Source organism: Balaenoptera borealis (assembly GCF_965194805.1).
Source record: "Balaenoptera borealis genome assembly, chromosome: 13".
NCBI classification, from domain to species: domain Eukaryota; kingdom Metazoa; phylum Chordata; class Mammalia; order Artiodactyla; family Balaenopteridae; genus Balaenoptera; species Balaenoptera borealis.
In genome coordinates, this window is record NC_138870.1 from 25,888,985 (window position 1) to 25,902,034 (window position 13,050).

General features: G+C 37.5%; 1 protein-coding gene and 1 long non-coding RNA gene across 3 annotated transcripts in view; one reads left to right on the top strand and one right to left on the bottom strand.

Moving 5' to 3' along the window:
* The window catches only part of TMTC1 (transmembrane O-mannosyltransferase targeting cadherins 1), a 265,227-nt gene that overhangs the window by 187,620 nt on the left and 64,557 nt on the right, over positions 1-13,050 (bottom strand). The gene's annotated exons all lie outside the window — the stretch shown is intronic.
* Positions 1-13,050, top strand: part of LOC309610015 — a 173,494-nt gene that overhangs the window by 27,264 nt on the left and 133,180 nt on the right. The window lies entirely within an intron of this gene.

The window sequence follows — 13,050 nt, forward strand, 5'->3', positions numbered from 1 at the left end:
GAATGCAAAATAGCTAGTGGGAAGCAGCAGCATAGCACAGGGAGATCAGCTCGGTGTTTTGCCATGATCTAGACAGAGACATGGGACAGGGAGGGTGGGAGGGAGTCTCAAGAGGGAGGGGATATGGGGATATATGTATGCATATGACCGATTTACTTTGTTGTGCAAGAGAAACTAACAGTATTGTGAAGCAATTTTACTCCAATAAAGATCTATTTAAAAAAAAAAAAAAAGGAAAAAATATACCTAATCCATAAATTTTAATACTTCAAGACTAAGGACATGGAAAATTTTAAAATCATATTAATTTATTTGCAGATTTTTATTGCAAAGAAATATGATATAGTGATTAATGAAAACATAAAACTGTATTACATTAGAGTGAGATCCTGTAAGTCAAATGGAATGGACATGAGTTCAAAGTGGAAAAGACTAACGTAAAATTCCAATTGATAAGAGTGAAGATTAATGATGTGTTTTAAAAATGTATGATGGCTGGTAACAAATCACTTTTAGCATTTATATTCCATTAGACATATTTAAAATAGGGATATAACAATTTTTAAAAAATTGTCAATATATATAATATATGGGAGTTTATGGTCTTTGCAAGTGCTGAAAACTTATGAAGAAAAATTTTAGATGTCAATCTAAGTGTAGACAGAGCCCATGGTTTTTCAAAATTAATTTAGAGACTATGTGGATCAAAATGTTTAGAATACTGTCCTTGATGAGGGATAAGTTTCAAGAATCATCTCCCTGGCCTGAAGAATTTTGGTAGAATGGCTTGAAGTCCATTCAACTCTGAAATGAATCGGGCCTGTGGAACTTACCTAGGATGGCTCAGCCTTAGTTGACAACCATATCACTGCTTATTTACCAACTGGCATTCCACTGGAAATGTGACCAGCTTTATTTATGAACAAAGTGCAACACACCTGTATTCCTGAATAAAAACTAAATAAATTTAACAATTTCTAAGGGTTTGAAGCAATTACAGTCTTTAGTTTGCTTCATTTTAGATATGAAGTAGTACTATCCTGTAACCTTCACTTTCAACTTGATAGCAGCATAATCATTTAGTAATTGTTATGGGATTTTTAAAGTTTGAGATTTATCATTCCTTCCATAAGTGGAAGGTTGTGCACTTCATTATAAACTAATGGCCCAATAATTACTCTTCAGTTAGGCAACATGTATGTTGAATTTGCAAGTGATTTATGATTAAGCAATGACAGGCACTTACCAAAAAGAAATACTCTATAATACAATGCAGATCACTTGGAATAAATTAAACCACTCAAACACTGTTTTCCCAATTACTATACATGTTCTAAGTTAAAATGTCAAAACAAGTACAGGAAGGTTCTGTTTCCAACAATGGTGAAGTATCCTGTATTGGACAAACCCTCCCACGAAAAACAACTTTCAATTTTGTACTAAATATCAAAAATAACTACTGAAGGCACTGGAGAGTGATCAAAAGCAGGCAGAAATCAGACGGAATCAATACTCTGAGGAAGGGAACAGCACTGTTTTTTATGTTATTTTTTTTCCTGTTTTTTATGGTTCTTCATCTGAGGGGAGGGAAAATCAGCTCCACTCCATAGAGCAGCTAAAACTGATAGAAACTCCTAGTCCTACTAGCTTGAAGAACTGTAAGACAGAGTCCAGGACAACCATGTCGGCTCTAACGTGAGAGAGAATCCCATAAAGAAGAAAGCCACAGAAGACTGTCCCCAATTCTGCATATAAACTCTGCCCAAACCTCTGGCTGGCATCCAGTATACATGGCAAAGCACGACTCCAAACAGACTATAGGCTAGAAGATTGGAACAGAGATTTCAGCTGCCATCCCATTCCAGAAGAAGGAGTTGAGAAGTTTGTTTAGCCATGTTAACTGCCTACCAAAATGAAAAGAATCAGCACTCTTTAGAGGAATATAAAAGAACCTAGAATCTCTATAACATACCATTAACGATATCCAGGATACCATCCAAAATCACTAGGCATATGAAAAACAGGAAAATGTGACCCAAACTCAAGACAAAAGGCAATCTGTGGACACTGAGGTGTTATTAGGAGACAAGAATTTTAAAGCAGTTATTGTAACTATGCTAGGAAAATATACTCATAATGAGTGAACAAATAGGAAATCTCAGCATAAAATGCAAAATAGATTAAAAAGTACTAAATGTAAATTCTACAACTAAAAAAATATATAAATCTAAAATACAAATTCCTTGCCTGAGCTGAACAGCATATTAAAGAGTTAGTAAAATTGAAGATAGATCAAAAGAATTAATCTAATCTGAAGAAACAAGAATAAAATCAAGAAAAATGAACAGTATCTCAATAACAATTTGGAACATCTAATATCCACATAATTGAAGTCCCAGAGGAAGAGGAAACAGAATAGAGCAGAAAAAAATTTTTAAAGAAATAATGGCCAAAATATTCCCCAATTTTGTGAAAGGCATAAATTTAAGATTCAAGAATTCAGTAAGCCCGATAAAGTATAAACGCAAAGAAAGCCACACCTAGAAGAAAATAACACATTAAATACAGGGGAACAACAATACAGAAAGGACAACATAAGGCTGTGGACTATTACCATTAAAATGCTGAAACAAAGCAAGTAGGGGGCATTTAAAAGTAAGTCTAAGAAACTGAGAAGGACAAAATGATTTCATGAAGATAAAATCTCTCTCCCGCTACATGGTAACAGTGGTCACTTCTATCAAGGACAGAATAGAGACAACAAGGGGACTCAATTTTCACTGAATGCCCTTCTGTACATTTCATACTGACTTCTGAATACCATTCAGCTATTCAAAAACACTAAATATTTTTAAAGCCTAAATAATAAAAAAAATTGCATCTTCTATCTGTTGTAAAACCTATGTTCCTTTTAATTTGATATTTCATGCCTAATGATATTGTTAAGAGTTATTAAAATATACCTTTGTGAATCTAGAAGAAATGAACATGAGCACCCAAGAGAGAAGTCAATGAAGTCAGTAAAACTGAGGAGAAAAAACTGATACAAGAAAACACAGGACTGGGCTTCAGAATAGAGAAAGAAGTGCTTCCATCTGTTATAGAAAAACTATGTTCCTTATGAATTTGCTTTTTCATTCCTAATGAAATGGCCCCAAATTACATACCTTAATAAATATACGTTACTAAATCTAGAAGTAATGACAAGAAGCATCCCACAGATAAGTAGAGTCAGCACAACTGAGGGGGACAAAATATGAGTACAAACCAGGTTAAGCTTCATGATAGTGAGAGGTGGTCTGGAATTTGGGAGGAAAGCTCAATCTGCATTTAATTTTCACAGCAACTTCCCTTTACAAGGTATATGACAGACTCAGAAAAAAATATGATTTCATATTTAAAAGCCACAATTTAATTATCTGCACCATTTTACCAGAAAAGCAGCTTAGCATAATGGTTGATAGCACAGTTTTGAGCTGGCCTAAATTGCTTCAAATCATGGTTCTGTCACTTATTAGCTGTGCAACCTGGATAAATGCCTCAGTTTCCTCATCCAGAAAATGGGAATAATAATAGTACCTATCTGATGTATTCTTGTAAAGATCAAATGAAGTAGCACAGTACTAAATTGTTTAGAACAGTATCTGACACATAATAAAGTATCAATAAATGTTTATATATGTTTATAAATGTTATATAGCATTTTAATTAAGCATTACCTGTATTAATATAAACCCTGTCACTTAAAAACCAATTTGTCTTTGTGCAAAATATCTTCAATGATTTTTCTATTTGATTAAACTTGATAAGTATAAGCTATTGAAATAATGTACAAAAGTTTTTTAGCTTTACAATAGCTACAATCTGCTGCTCTGGAAAAAGGAAGCTCCCTTGCCACACAGTGCCATGTATATACTCCACCAGGGCTTTTCTCAAATGTAAATAAACTCGAAGTGTTTAAAGAAAGGAAAATTAAACATTAAAAGTGGAATTCTAGGGGACTTCCCTGGTGATGCAGTGGATAAGACTCCCCACTCCTAATACAGGGGGCCCGGGTTCGATCCCTGATCAGGGAACTAGATTCCACATGCATGCTGCAACTAAGAGTTCCCATGCCACAACTAAGGAGTCCACATGCTGCAACTAAGGAGCCCGCCTGCCGCAACTAAGACCAGGTGCAACCAAATAAAATAAATAAATAAATATTTTAAAAAGTGGAACTCTATATGTGAATTATATTCCAATAAAGCTGTTTAAAAAAGGTACTTAAACAAGCTCTCCTTTAACAGTTGGAAATTTTGCAATTCATTTTTCTCCTTGTACTCGTATTTTCATTATACTTTTCCCACAGAAGTGTATCTTGATACTGTATACTTTACTGGTCAAGCTGTCATTCTTATCTTAAACAAAATAGGTATGTAACCTGAAATTAATTTTAAAAGATAATATTTCCCGCAGGGGAACAGGGGTGGATGATGATTTGATTGTCAGTTACCTCACTCCAAAAATTTAAAAGTTTCACTGACAAAGAGATGTTTACTCTGTGCGGCCTACACATCTTAACAGCATGGTGTTCATTTAACAACCTGCAGAAAGGTGAGCACAGAAATAAGGGATGCACTGAATAGCAACAGGACAAGTGTGACCCTGAAATTCACGGGAACAACCCGAATATCTGGTGTAGATTCATTTCGAGATTGCAGATGGAATTTCCAAGATTCGAATGTTCCTTAAGACATGCGACTGTGGTTCAAAGCACTAAGCTGTCATGTAAAGCAGCACAGGGCTCAATCCACATTATCTCTGTAGTCTGGAACAGATAGAGGTGAATTTCTCATTCTGGTAGTGTGGCAGCTAGATCCTCCCATGGAAAAACAAAATGCTAGATAAAATATTTTTAAAATCCAGTTTGCAAATATATTGATGAGCTGAGTAAGAACTTCTCAGAGACCAAAAATTAGGTGCAAATGGAACACTAAAGGGTAAGGGGACTGCAACAGCATTTGCTAAGCAAAACTGTAGTACAGCTTTCTAGTCCTTAGCCTTACAGGCACAAGAGAATAAAAGAAAATAGCCCAGTGACCACCCAAGATGGGGAGTCAGTAAGAGACTCTTCCCCTGCATAAGGCTGGGATTCTAAAGGATTATGCTCTCAAGGTAAGGGCACTGCGAGGAAACTGAACTGACATAAACGTTGGCAATGGATAGGGGGGGGGAAATTCTCCCTTGAGAATTTGTAATCACAAACTGACAAGCATAAGGTTTCACAGCTTGAATTCATACCCCTGTATTCTCCAAAAAACTTCAAGTTGAAATTTAAAGTACTCCTGGGTTTTGCACTGTCCTCCAAGCAAATGAAGGAAATGCAGACTGTGCAACCAAGGCATCCAAGTAGTCACACAGGAAAAGTTCCAAGAAATACGGGCTCAGAGTAAATCATCGAAAAACATGCAAGTAACAAAGCACCATGAGAGAGCCTGCAGGAAAAAAAAAAAGCCAAAGTGAGACCCACAAAGACTTCATAAATAAAAATTACCTGAAACAGAATACAAAATTCTGTATTTTATCAATCTAAAAAGCCATCATTTTTTTTTAAAGCATGAGTTATTATGTATCATGCTTGTTATTTAGAGGAGTTTTTTTTAAAATTTTTATTTATTATTTATTTACTATTTATTTTTCGCTGCGTTGGGTCTTCGTTTCTGTGCGAGGGCTTTCGCTAGTTGCGGCGAGTGTGGGCCACTCTTCATTGCGAAGCGCGGGCCTCTCACTATCGCGGCCTCTCTTGTTGCAGAGCACAGGCTCCAGACGCGCAGGCTCAGTAGTTGTGGCTCATGGGCCTAGTTGCTCCGCGGCATGTGGGATCTTCCCAGACCAGGGCTCGAACCCGTGTCCCCTGCATTGGCAGGCAGGTTCTCAACCACTGCGCCACCAGGGAAGCCCAAAAACCATCAATTTTAAAATGCACCATTATTTTATTTAACGCAAAGAGAAAAAACAACACTGACAATTACAACTGTAAGCTGCATCCCAATTTCAGAGATGCCAAATATGGGGGAAAAATGTTTATCTTAGGAGGACTGATATGCAGTTATTACATCAGTATGTTAGTACTGAGTAGTAAGAATGATCTTGTTTAGGACCGATTCCCTGACAGTTGGCTTCCTGCAAAGCTCCATGGAACCCTTTTACAACTCACTGCTTTTCAGAGTCAATCCTGGTAGATTACTGAGACTACAAATCAAGCCAATGGTCGCTATTGAGCTGCAACCAGGCTTGGACCTCAGACTCCTTCCTCATCAAGCTAAGGGAGGGGCTGGTATTCCCCTGACCATGAATACTGAGGTGGCAGAACAGAGATGAAGGCCAAGGTTTAGTCATGTCATAATGCTATACCCAAAGGTTTGAACTCCATGCATTTATCATATTAGGAGAGGAGCGATATTACCCCAGTCTTGCAGCTTAAACATTCCACAACCCTAGATCCATACTCCTTTTCCTATTGTTTTACAACTCTCCATGCTAGAGCTCTGAGCATATCTCACAATACAATGGGCAAGGGGGGTGATGATCACATCTACATGGACAGCTCTTCTGTGAATTTCCCCCAATATAAATGGTGCCCAGTAGCCCAAGGTGTGTACTCTTAGGTATTTCACATTTTCTTGCTCTGTAATGTCTAAGGAATCTATAAATATTTCTAAGAAGGAAAGGAATATTAAAAAGACTAAGAAGATTTGAATGAAAACCAAAGAGAACTTCTAGAAATAGAAAGTATAATAGAATACTGTATTGTATATGTAAAATTTGTAAAGAAGGTAGATCTTATGTTATGTGTTCTTACCACACACATAAAATTAATAATTATAATAAAGGAGGTGGGAAGAAACTTTGGGAGGTAGTGGATGTTTATGGCCTTGATGGTGATGATGGTTTCATAGGTAAATACTTATCCCCAAACCCAATGAGTTATATATTAAATACGTACCACTTTGTATATGTCAATTATATCTCAATAAAATGTTTTTTAAGTAAGTTGTGAAATGTTAAACTCCATGGACAGTTTTACAAACACAACAAATCAAAATGACAAAAGAATTGGTGAAGTGGAATCAAACCTAATTAAATTATCCAGAACATAAAGAGACAAAAAATATCTGAAAGCAGGGCTAACAGAAATGGAGGAGTGAGAAAGTTTAACAACAGGAAATTAAAGGAAAGATAAGAAAAAATGAAGTAGAGACAAAATTTAAGTAGATAATGGCTACAAATTCACACACACACACACACACACACACACACACACACACACACACACAAATATACAGATTGGTGAAAAGCCCAATCCATGGGTTCAGGACTTCTAACATATCCCAAGCAGGATAAGTAAAAATAAATCCACATCTCAACTACCAAGATGAAAATGCAGATGACCAACGAAAAAATCTTAAAAGTAGTCAAAAGGGGGACTTCCCTGGTGGTGCAGTGGTTGGGAATCCGCCTGCCAATGCAGGGGACACGGGTTCAAGCCCTGGTCTGGGAAGATCCCACATGCCACGGAGCAACTAAGCCCTTGCACTACAACTACTGAGCCTGTGCTCTAGAGCCCGCGAGCCACAACTACTGAGCCTGTGTGCTGCAACTACTGAAGCCTGTGCTCCACAATAAGAGAAGCCTGCACACTGCAATGAAGACCCAACACAGCCAAAAATAAATAAATAAATAAGATTAAATAAATATATAAATCCTGTTTTAAAAAAAAAAATAGTGGGCTTCCCTGGTGGTGCAGTGGTTGAGAATCTGCCTGCCAATGCAGGGGACACGGGTTCGAGCCCTGGTCTGGGAAGATCCCACATGCCGCGGAGCAATTGGGCCCATGAGCCACAACTATTGAGCCTGCGCGCCTGGAGCCTGTGCTCCGCAGCAAGAGAGGCCGCAATAGTGAGAGGCCTGCGCACTGTTATGAAGAGTGGCCCCCGTTCGCCGCAACTGGAGAGAGCCCTCTCACAGAAACGAAGACCCAACACAGCCATAAATAAATAAATAAATAAATAAATCTATTAAAAAAAAAAAAATCAACTCCCAAATGCTATTCTAAATTCTGAAAGTAGAGGTAAAATTGTTATCAATCACATCTTTAGTGCTGATTAGAGCTAACTTGATAACTTGAGAGGATTTCAACTATGATGGGGTTTCTTAAAGTTCCACGAGTTCTAGATCCACAAGATGCTTTAAAAAACAAGGGAACCTTGACAAAAATGTTAAAAAAAAAAAAATAGTTGTCAAAAGGAAAATACAGATTATATTTCAAAGGAGTGATAGACTGACTGGTGACTTCTTGACCTTAACAACGGAAGCTAGAAATCAGAACGTTATCTTCAATCTGCTGAGAAAAAAATAACTCTCAATCCAGAAAGACAGATGTAGAGACAAATACATACAAAAATATCCTTCAAAAATTAAACTGAAATAAAGATAGTTTAACTACAGAAATCTAAAGGGGTATGCCACCATCATACACTTACTTCAGGAATCCTAAGAAATATTTTTCAGGCGGAAAAGTGATTATAGATAGGAGGACTGAGGTCAATAAGAAATAAAGAACTGATGTCAAATACTGAAGGGGTGTGTGTGTGTGTGTGTGTGTGTGTGTGTGTGTGTGTGTGTGTAGATAGGGGTATTTATAAAAATGAGAAAGATGAAAATAAAATACATGACAATAATAGGACATATGTCATGAGAGGGTGACTGTATTTCTTGACTTACTGAATAATTTTTTTTTAATCTTTATTACCTGTGATTAGGTAATGAGTGTTTTTTTTTTTCTTTTGGCCACGCTACATGGCATGTGGGATCTTAGTTCCCTGACCAGGGATCAAACCCATGCCCTCTGCATTGGAAGTGTGGAGTCTTAACCACTGGACCGCCAGGGAAGTCCCTTGAATAACTTTTAGTATGGAACAGTAAAGGTTCATAAAATTAATGAAGACAACTATAAAGAACTACAGAGTAGCTATTTTGGCAGATATTAGAATTATTGTTTTAGGGCTATAATAATTAAGAGTAGGTAGTATTAGCATTGGGAAGGCAAAGGAACACAACAGAGAAACCAGAAACAAAAACACATATGTAGAAATTTAATTTATGACAGTCCTGGCCCTGTAAATCAATGATAAAAGGCTGGACTTTGCAAATCATACTGAGATACTTGATTATTCACATGAAAAATAAGAAAGGAAGGAAGGAAGACTTAGGTAAAATGAAGACAATATAAAAGGCAAAACTATGTTTTAAAAATGTTTAGAAAATAATGTAGGAGAACATATTCATGACCTCAGAACAGAGAAGGATTTCTTCTCTATTTCTTTAGAATAGAGAAGGTTTTGCATAAAAGGTGCAAACCATAAAGGAAAAGATCAATAAGTTCAACTACATCAAAATTAACCACCCTATAGAAAAAATTTGGCAAAAAAACTTGAAAAGGTACTTCACAGAAAAAAAAAAAGCAAGTGGCCAATAATAATCATATAAATGTATGAATAATTTCATTAGCATTTGGGGGAAAAAATTAAAACACTGTGAGACAATATTTTACAACACACCAATCTGGCAAAATGCTAGTCTGACAATATCAAGTGTTGAAAAGAATATGGAGCATTATGAGTACATACACCCTGCTGAATGTAGTATCTACTGTTACAATCAGTTTGGGGGAAAATGGCGTAATTAATGATGAAGATACACATACCCTACACCCTGAAAAATGTCCTTTGTAGGAATACAACCTACACAAATCCATGGGCATATATATGCATTAGACATGCAAAGAATGTTTATAAAAGCACTATTTGCAATAGAAAAAACTGGGAATCCAAATTTCTTTCCATCATATTCTAGATAAATAGTGATAGAGCCATTACACAGTTTACACAGCATTATACAGAATATTATACAGTTGTGGAAATGAATATAGCTATCAGTAATAACAAAGATTAATCTTAGGAACATAATGTTGAGTGAAAAAAGCAGGTTGCCTAATAATATATATTGTATGATACAATTTACACAAATTTATTGTTTAGGGATATAAACATATGTGGTAAAACCACAAAGAAAAGAAAGGGGAAAATAAACACAAAATTCAGGATAATGTTACCTCTGAGGAGGCTGGGAAGAGAATGGGTTGGAGGAAGGATGCTCAACTCAACAGGAACCACTGTATTATTAATTTCTTATACTTTCAATAAATTTTAATAAAATTCTCTAACCAAAATTTAACTTTCAAAGTAAAACAAACAGAAAGATTATATAAAAATGAACCAGGCTTCCCTCGTGGCACAGTGGTTAAGAATCCACCTGCCAATGCAGGGGATATGGGTTCGAGCCCTGGTCTGGGAAGATTCCACATGCCGTGGAGCAACTAAGCCTGTGCACCACAACTACTGAGCCTGCGCTCTAGAGCCCGCGTGCCACAACTACTGAAGCTCACAAGCCACAACTACTGAAGCCCGCATGCCACAACTACTGAAGCCCGCACTCCTAGAACCTGTGCTCCGCAACAAGAGAAGCCACCGCAATGAGAAGCCCTTGCACCACAACAAAGAGTAGCCCCTGCTCGCCGCAACTAAAGAAAGCCCACGTGCAGCAACGAAGGCCCAACGCGGGCAAAAATAAATAAATAAATTTATTAAAAAAAAAAAATGAACCAACAAACACAAGCTAAAATGCCATAGAGTTCACATTTTTTATTATAAATGACAACCTAAAATTCATTATAAAACTTGGCTGTATATCTGCCAAGTTCTTAATGTAGTAATTTCTCATTTTGAATTATCAGATCATATAATAAAGGCAGAATTGAAAGACTACGTGAATAACTGTGTTTATAAAACAGAACCCAGATAAATGACAAAAGTACTATAAAATATATATTCTTTATGCCTGGTTCATAATTAATTATATACCCTAAAGAGACAAGATGCTCCAGTAATAAAGTTTTTTGTCATTTTGGGAAAGATATTTATTTGATCTATTTCATAATAGTCTACCATTTGCTACAGCATTCTATCTTCCATAAACAGCATTTCAAAGTCATCACTGGAGCTGACTTCCAGGGGAAAACGATGACACTTAAGACCCCCAATTGTTAAAATCCAATCTTCAAAACTTTATTTCTTAATTCTGCCAATGATATTTCAAAGAAGTGCATCTGAACCCAAAGAACAGGCTGTCGCCTGGAAGTGGAATTCCATTCTAGCCTCTCAACTTTTTTAAGACCTAAGCCTTTATAAACAGACCCACCTAGGCTCAGAATTCCACAGCTCAACTGGTTGGTTGCCAAGTATTCGGCCTGAACGGAATTAAAAAACATACACCATGTTCTAGTTTCTCTAACACTGCTCTGGGAAACAACAATGTGGTCCCAGGGGACACCACCCACCCTGCAAGCCTGGGGGAGCTGCAGCCTGCACTCGGCTGCTGAGCCAGAGATGCAGAGAGTTAAGGAAGGGGGTGCAGCCTGTTTCAGGAAAACATCCCAGATTTCTGTCTCCATCTCTGCCTGTTCAATATCTCAAACCAGCTCACCATCTGTATTTGACATCTTTACCATAAGACATAGCAATTAACATGAAAGCTGCTCTTTATAAACACCAGGGACATTTCAACACAGTATTTACTCTGTTAGTAAATACCAGTGATTTACTAAGTAACAGAGATTTTATGCCATCTCCCAATGTTAATATTAACCCAGAGATGCTCTCCCTAGATTTTTAATAAAGCCCTCTGCTACCTAAGTCTGATTCTTTAAGCTCAAGAGGGAATAAGGCAAGTGGCCAACAAGCATATACACAGAGGTGCAGACCAAGTGTGTTCCCCCAGGAAGGCAGCCGGCCCTAGCCTCTCTGCAATTGCTTTGGAATCCTTCCTGCCTTCTCTCTACACACAAGCATTAGAATGATATCTGACCCTATTGCACCTCTTATTCTTTAAGGATCCAAAATCCCATCCCTAGTAAAGTGCTGCCCATACCAACACGATGCTCTCCAACCACAACAGGAGTATTTACTGGGTGTCAACAGCATAAAATAAAAACATTCCAGAGAACAAATCAGAAAAAAATAGAAAGCCAAGTAAGGCAATATCCTCAACATAGAGATTATTCTACAGTCATAAAGACTTGTTTATATTGATAAATTAAGTGTACACATGATGGACTTCCCTGGTGGCACAGTGGTTAAGAATCCGCCTGCCAATGCAGGGGACACGGGTTCTATCCCTGGTCCGGGAAGATCCCACATGCTGCGGAGCAACTAAGCCCGCACGCCTAGAGCCTGTGATCCGCAACAAGAGAAGCCATGGCAATGAGAAGCCCACGCACCGCAACAAAGAGTAGCCCTCACTCGCTGCAACTAGAGAAAGCCCACGTGCAGCAATGAAGACCCAACGCAGCCAAAACATAAATAAATAAATTTATTTTTTAAAATGTACACATAATGATTAACCCTTCCAAGTATCTACATGACTTATAAGTAGCACTAGATGTAGTTAAGAGATAATGAATCATGTAAACATGGTAACAGGACAGCAAACATCCTTCTCCACAGCCTTCCAGAAGGCACTGCTGAGCACAGCAGGGGCATAACACCACTGCTCCGGCCTGATTAGTCTGACAGCATCATCAGATGCAATTTAATCACCCAAAGTGTCAAAATACGACAAGGAAACCATACACATAATATTGCAGGAGCTCTGCATCTGGAAAAATTCAATGTGTGATTTATTGAACGTGTGCTAAAGCACTGCATGATCAAAGCAAAAGGAAGGAAAAGAGGAAAATGCTCAGTATTGTGGTCCCAGACTGATTTTCTGAAGCATGAAGTCTGCGATTTTGCATATTGTATATACAGCTGTGGATTACAGTGAAATGGGAGCCCCAAATCACAGGTAGAAAGCTTGGGAACATAGGGAACCAAAACACTGCTGTGAATGTTTGGTAGTGAGAGGGTTTTATCCCTCTCCATTCGCAGGTGCTTGTGCCAGCAGTGGCAT